Source organism: Mauremys reevesii, linkage group 1 (genome assembly GCF_016161935.1).
Source record: "Mauremys reevesii isolate NIE-2019 linkage group 1, ASM1616193v1, whole genome shotgun sequence".
Taxonomy (NCBI): Eukaryota; Metazoa; Chordata; order Testudines; family Geoemydidae; genus Mauremys; species Mauremys reevesii.
The window spans coordinates 283,012,609-283,020,115 of NC_052623.1; the positions used below are offsets into that span (position 1 = coordinate 283,012,609).

Sequence of the window (7,507 nt, forward strand, 5' to 3'; positions counted from 1 at the left end):
CAACAAACAAGCTGTTGTAATTCATGGGAAAAGAAACTGCAAGGAGGGAAGAGGGTGAGGTGGCAAACATACACATAAGAAAAATAAGGAGTTGGAAAAGAGAAGATGGGAGGAACTAGAAAATTGATGGAAAGAACAAACTTAATAAAATAAAATTGGTCAGTAGTTAACAGCCTATTCTGTGGTTTGCAGGGTTTTATTTTTTAATTCAAAAACTGAGTATTTAGGGAAAATTTGCAGTGCAACACTAGAAATGAGGAAAAATTGAACATAATGGTAGACATGAGAATGTGTTAATTTGTCAAAATAAAATGAAGCAGAGAAAATTATGCAAAAATGCTTTTGCATTTGTTTCAGATTAATTCACTCCAGTGTTTTTTATGCCTGTTTAGCATTTATGTTCCATGAATATTACAGCGAATTCAGTTATCAGGAGTGTTCATGGAAACAGCAAATGCTAAGAAATATCCATGGACAATGAATCTAACATTAAAAAATGTGAATATTTGCACAGGATCCCTGATTCTAAGTGCTGTGTTAGGGAACAGAAATGCACTGTGCAGGGCCAGATTAACCTATTGTGGGCCTGGCGCCAAACTTATTTGTGGGCCCCTGTAACGGGGTTCATGCTGTGCCCTTGGACATTTGGCCCCTGGGCCTCCCTCTTCAATGAGTCAGGGACACTTCAGTCTGGTGCAACACCCATGCCCTTTATTCTCAAAAGGCTTCCCACCACTAGTTCCCAACTATATACAGGCTTCACAGCCACTTTGCCTACAACAGGCCTAGCCAGACACAGACTAGGGGGCTCCTTCTGTGCCTAACCATTCTCTTTCCCTCCCCCTTTCTCTGGCTTTCCCCCCAGCCTTTATAGCCCTGGGCTAATGAGGCTGGCAGGTGCCCGTTACAAAGCAGGCACAGGGTTATTCGCTCAGCCCCAATCCATTCCCCTTGATTGGGGCTGGAGTGGCAGGAGCTGATTAAGAGCTTCTTCACCAGCACCCTGCCACAGCCCCCATGGGGGCAATGGAGCATGGCATGGGGGGGTTGGTTCCCGGAGTGAGGGGCCTGCCAGGGGCATGGTAGGGGCAGCCCCGCTCCGCCCAGTGCAAGGGCATTATTTATAAACCGGCAGTTGCCAGATGCACAGTGGCCCACCTAGCCCTGTGCTGCCAGCATGCCCCTTCCCCTCGGGAGTGGGCCCATGCCAGGCTACCCCCGCTGCCCAGCACTGGAACACACCCCCAATTCCCTATGGCCAGAGCCCCCTCAGACCCACCCGCCCAGCGCCCCCTGCTCACAGCCCCACCGCAACTGCCCGGCACTCCACACAGAACCCCCACTCCCTAGTGCCCCAACACACACAGATTTTTCCCCACCCCCTCACAGCCAGCATCCCCCCCCCCCAGGCCCTCCAGAGACCCACTCCCCCATGCCCTGCCTCCCGGTCACACTCACTGGCTCTTTAGGAGGAGACTGCATCTGCGGGGTTAAGGCTGGTGCAGCCAGAGCTAGTCCCCCAGGGCCCAGCCAAGCCCTCCACACTGTTCCCAGCCCCCAACTGGCTGAGACTGGCCAGGCTTCTGCACCAGTCCCAAGTAGCTCAGCTCTGGGGACAGGGCCGGCTCCAGGCACCAGTCCAGCAAGCAGGTGTTTGGGGCGGCCAACGGAGAGGGGCAGCATGTCCGCCTCTTTGGTGGCAATTGGGCGGCAGGTCCCTCAGTCCCTCTCGGAGTGAAGGACCAGCTGCCAAATTGCCGCCGAAGACTGAAGCGGCGGCAGTAGAGCTAATCGCAATCACGTTTTGGGGGTTTTTTTTGCTGCTTGGGGAGGCAAAAACCCTAGAGCCGGCCCTGTCTGGGGAGACAGGTGGGGCCCCACAGGTGGTGGGAAGCAGAGACTGCCCAGAGCTGGGGTGCACTGGGGTCCAGCCAGGAGGCAGAGAGGAGCTGGCAGGTGGAGCCAAGGGACCGAGAGGAGCCCTTGGCCAGCCAGTGGGGAGACCGAGAAGAGCAAGTGGTGGGCGGGGTGAGGAGCCAGCAGGCTGGCGGGGTGTCAGGGCACAGGGCAGGCCAGGGCCCCTTCTGAGCATGGGCCTGGCTCTATGGCACCACTGTAAACCCAGCACTGGCACTATGTAATATGTATCCTATTAAAGCTCTCCAATAGGGCTCATCTTTCAATTCTGAATACCTGCAATCAACAAAGTACCTGTTATTAGGATAATGATTCTCAGTAGTCCATTCTGCCTCTCGTGATTTTACATGGCATCTGAATTTCCTACCCATTTATTTTTACATGACAGTTTTCTTCTTCTCCATTTAATTTGTGCATTTTAAAAAAAAATATTCTGTGAATGTGCTAAATGTTTGAATAGTGTACTGATCATTGCATGCTTGCTTTAGAAAAGGATTGTATTCAATGTATTCTTTTATACTTGTTTTATCAATTGTTTACTTTCGTAGATTAATTAGTAAGATTTTTTTCCTATTTTTACATCACCTTTAAAAAAAGCAGTAATTGTGTGCCTTTCAAATCACTGGAATTCAATAATGCTTGGCAGTTTATTTCATATACTTTTGCTTCCTCCATTCCCTCAATTACCTACACTTTCCTACATAATATATTCATGCCTTCATTGTCTGCTAATCAGAGGGTACATACTTAAACAATTCTAGAGAAGTCTTTAAAAACCACCAGAACTGGCACAGGCAGATATGCCTTTTGATATTCTTAGAACTGATAAACAGAAACGCACCCACGCACTAAAAACTGTAACAATGAAAATTGAGAAGAGGAGTTGGTGTAAAACCACTAAACATACAACCCCTCCCCATTCTCACACATTACCCCTGAATTTGGTTTGAGCTGGGAAAAAATGACAAATACAAGTAACAATCAATAGTCGACATGCAAAGAAACTCCCTTTCAGTAAATATAGCAGACCTACTAATTCTTTGGAAGCAGTGCATTTTCTCATCTTCAAAATGTTTTGTTGATAATAATCTCATGCAACAAAATTATAGGACTGTGCTTACAATTGCAGATCAAATAAAGGTGAGAATGTACTTAAGAATGTATTTCAAAATCAAAATTGTTACTACTCTTTTTGTATAAAACATCCTGTAATTGTTGCACTTCCTTCCCCATCTACCCCTATTGTTTGTGGATGAATGAACATATAATTAAAAGTACACAGCTAACATAATTTTAAAAGGTAACACTCTAGAACTGAACATACTGGTACATAGGAACCAAAAATGCATGTTGAGTAACTGTGGCTAGTATGATCAGCTTGCGTTATTTTAATACTCAGACAAATTTATTTTAACTGATATTTTTCTAACTCTTAGTACAAAAATGTGAATTGTAGGTAAAGAACTGAGGCCATTATCTATAATGGGGAAAGTTACAAAAGCTTTCCACCATTGTTTGGTGAGGGAACTCCAGCATTCATGAGACTGGTGACATTTCATCACTGTAAGGGTCTCTCTATGCACAAAAAATGTACCACTCTATCTATACTGGTATAATTAAAGCAGTACAAATCATCTAGTGTAGATGCAGTTACATAAAGGTGCTTATACCACACTTTTATACAGGTATGACTGCATAAACACTAGAGTTATACCAGTGTAACTACATTGGTAAGAAAAAATTAAAACCCTAGTTATAACTGTACAAAATCTCTGTGCAGACCGGGCCTTAGTTAAGCCTCCTTTTTCAACAGGTTTAGCTAACATTACGGTAAAACCAGGTCCGGCTGAAGGAGCCTTGTCTACACTAGGGCTCACACTGATTCTAACATTGGTTTCAGATGACCTGGTGGGAATGTTTTTGTAAACTTCTTCAGTGTAGACAAGGCTAGAGATGCTGCTCCCGAATAATTACAAAACACCCAGGGCACAACTTATTAATAACTACGTAATCCTTAAAGGTTAGGGTAAAAAGGCATCCTCTGGGAGAAATCTGAATTTGAAAGGATGTTCTTACTGGTATGTCTGAATCAGGAGAAATTTAATTCATTTCATTTCTAGACAATATTGGCCTGATTTTTAGAGACACTGGTTACCTGCAATTCCCACTGGCTTCAGAAAATGAAGCCATATGCTTATTAAATTAAATCAAATCTAACACTGTGTGTAACCTGGACAAAGGATGATGTAAGCATTAGACTCTTGGACTTTATAAGCCTATAAACTAAGGGCTGGATTCTCAAGTTCTTGGCGCTCCATTCTAGCAGTGCAAAATGAAATTATCAATACAATATTATTGTGTTTAAGGACCCCTGAAGTGAGCACCTGACCTGTAGAATCACTAGAATACAAAATCTGTCAGTGCTTCCATGTAGAATAGCTATTAACAATTTAGTAATACCACTATTGAAGGAACCAGCTAAATAGTAAGGACCTTTCCGTATATATGTTGTTAAAGTATTTAACATACTTTTGACCTTATAGCAATAAATAGCTCCCATCCTTATGATGGAATCCTGAATCAAGTTCAAGGTCTCAGTCCTTATCTTCAAGGTGCTCCATTGAAATTTCTGTGTAATGTGTCCTTGCTCTGATGGGTCTTCTGGAAGGAAGTCCCCTTCTGAAGGTGTGACTATGTCTTTCATGAGTAAAGCGATTACTGTACCAATATGAGGGCTCAAAAACTGATTCCTTTTTTTTATTATCTAAAATTGTAGTTTAACATTTGGCTTTAACCAGAAGTCCCCATTTCAATCTTATGATATCTTCAAAGGAGGCATGTATGGGAAACCCTGTATCTAAAAATGCTCAAAGGGCAAGATATTTTAAATAATTCCTTAAAAACCACTTGTTTCCTGTCTGGGAGGATCATGCAGGGTTTTGTTTGTTTGTTTTGGTGGGTGCAGTACTTTCCTTGGCTGTTTACAGAAGGTATTATTCATCCTGGCCTAGGGACCACTCAGCTGAGAAGGGTGAAAGGTAGAAACAACTTGGTTGTGGGAACAGTCTGCTAAATAGCCCCAGAAGCCTGAAATGATGCCTGGCTGGTCCCCAGCAATGCTAGCACCCATGTGAGTGCTTTGGAAGAGGTCTAGCTGGTACCACTCAGGGCTTTACTCAGTAAATCAGGAGTCATTATGAACATGGGAAGAGATTCCTCACTTACCTCCCTATCCCCAGATGGTGGACCTTCGTGGCTCACTGAGGGGCCTCTGTTCTGGGCACAGATTGCCTGAGGCCCTCCTGACACTTTCATGTGGAGCCAGCTTGAGGAGAGACCCTCTTCCCTCCTTTCAAACTCGGAGCCCTCTTCCCTTCAGCTGAAAGCCTGACAGGCACAATTCCCATTACACTACAGCCTGACACTGGGCTTCACAGGAGTAACAGGCTTCTTCATGCCCAGAGATGCTGCAGGGTGGGGGATGGGCAGAGAGCCAGACAGACCACTGTGAGAGCCTATGTGAGGAGAAAAGCCCCAGCTCACACTCCCTCCGGGAGGGAAGGCAGTAGAGAAAGGAGTGAAAGCCTGATTTTTGTCACATTTGTTCATTACTCATATGAATTGCTGCCTTATAAAGGGAACACTTTCTTTTGCTTTTTTGGGACCCAGAGTCTCTGAAGCTCACCAGACTTACCTCTGAGCTTGCTCTGAGAAGTTTTTTTCTCCATTGGGATCCTCCTGCTCTTGGTGAACCCTTCGTATGATGGGGTCGCAGCTTCAGGCTGGGGTCAAGGCCTTGGCACAAACATCTGCCTCAAAGCTCTGTACCCTGGCAGTGGGATAAGTTGTGGCATACAATTGCAGGGCAGAGCTTGCCCTCTCAAGCCCATTCCCTGGCTAGGGTGACCAGATAGCAAGCATAAAAAATCGGGACCGGGGGTGGGGGGGTAATAGGTGCCTATATAAGAAGAAGCCCCCTAAATTGGGACTGTCCCTAGAAAATCGGGACACCTGGTCACCCTATCTCTGGCAAAGCAAGCATCGGTGGTTTGTGGGAGCAGAGCACACCCCTCCCTCTGAGGCTACAGAATAACTGCCTATAGCACTTCTTGGACTTGGCTGGATTCTTGCAGGGTTTCTTTGCTGCTTCAGGGGGTGAGGGATGAGGGAGTCTGGCTAGAGAGGTGCTACACCAGAGGAACCAGAGGGTTAGAGTCTCAATGCACCAGTGATTCCTCACCTCAGGAGTGCAAGAGGAGCTAGAAGTTGAAATGAAGTCACTATGGAATGAAAACAAATTCACAATTAAAGTTATAAAACAAAAGGGCTCAAAGGAATTGAACCACCAACTTGTGCCGTCACAAGAGATAGAAATTCTGGTGGTCTGAGTTGAAGGGTGGGGCTTAGCCCTGAAGCCTCCAGTAACAACACTGAACTGCCTCCGAATTCCATGGGTGAGAGGTGTTACTCATTTGTGATGAACAAGGACAGAAACTGTGCAACAGAAAGCCCTTTCAGATGGCACTGGGGTTTTTATGTATCCACAGGGTTCCATAGGGAAGAAGTTTTGCTTGGATGGTATGACCACATCCACTGCTAATAAGGCAACTGCTGGATCAAGGTTGCCATGGTGCTAAGTTCTATGAAAACTATACAGCTGCCAGCAGAGCATGGGGTAAGATGGCAATCTCCCCAAGGCCTGGGGGGGGGGGGGTGTTAAACAAATCTGACTTGGGCCTGACTGGCTGCCCTGTGCTGCAGTGCTAATTGCAAACAAGAAGCCACCATTCTATCCTGACCCAAGAAGAATATCATTCAGGACTTCAGCAACAGAGAGCTAGATGGAGAAATGGTAGAAATGTACAAACATCCCAGATAATTCAGTGCACCAGAAACTCTCCAGCTGGGACCACCTCAACAGGAAAGTGCTGAATGAGCTAAACTTCCCAGAAGACACAATTTGGAAGATTATATAGTGCATGCCTGGTGTGGTGAAGCTGGTGTTAATTCCACTGTGACAGAAAATAATAGATAAGCAAAATCAGAGCAAGATGGTGTCTGGAGCTGGGTATGAACTTGGCATTGGATGAGAACAACCATATGGAAACAGGATATTCTAGAAAGCCAAAGACCAATGCAGCAAGGATCTATGTCCAGGAGTCCCCAAGAACTAAAAAAATGAACAAAGGCTATGCCCAAGGTTGCAGGAGTATGCCAGCTTTTGCATTCAATTAGCAGAGAGGGGTCTGGCTCTGCTGACTTTACAGGAGACCATTCAGATCCTGCAGATGAAAGTGTAGAGGATGGAACATCTGCTTTATGATAAAATATTCAGACTGATGACCTCATGAGGTGGAGCAGAAACAGAAATGAGGGGTAGCTCAATTTCCCTCCCATTACCTCTTCCCCCAACTCATGAATCTCTCAGGACCTCTCACATACATATCTGTAAGAGCAGGTGTTCCTGTGTCTCAGATGACCAATCTCTCCCACTACTTGCTGCCCACCAGGGTTGGTGAGCCTGATCCATCAATGGCAGTACTGGTTGAGATTTGAATAAATACATCCTGCTCCCAGTCAGTTACAATAC

The 7,507-nt window shown here is 45.4% G+C and overlaps 1 pseudogene; it reads left to right on the plus strand.

The window, feature by feature from the left end:
• The first annotated feature begins 6,766 nt into the window (after positions 1–6,766).
• On the plus strand, positions 6,767–7,268 carry LOC120374762 (annotated as a pseudogene).
• The last annotated feature ends 239 nt before the right edge of the window (positions 7,269–7,507 follow it).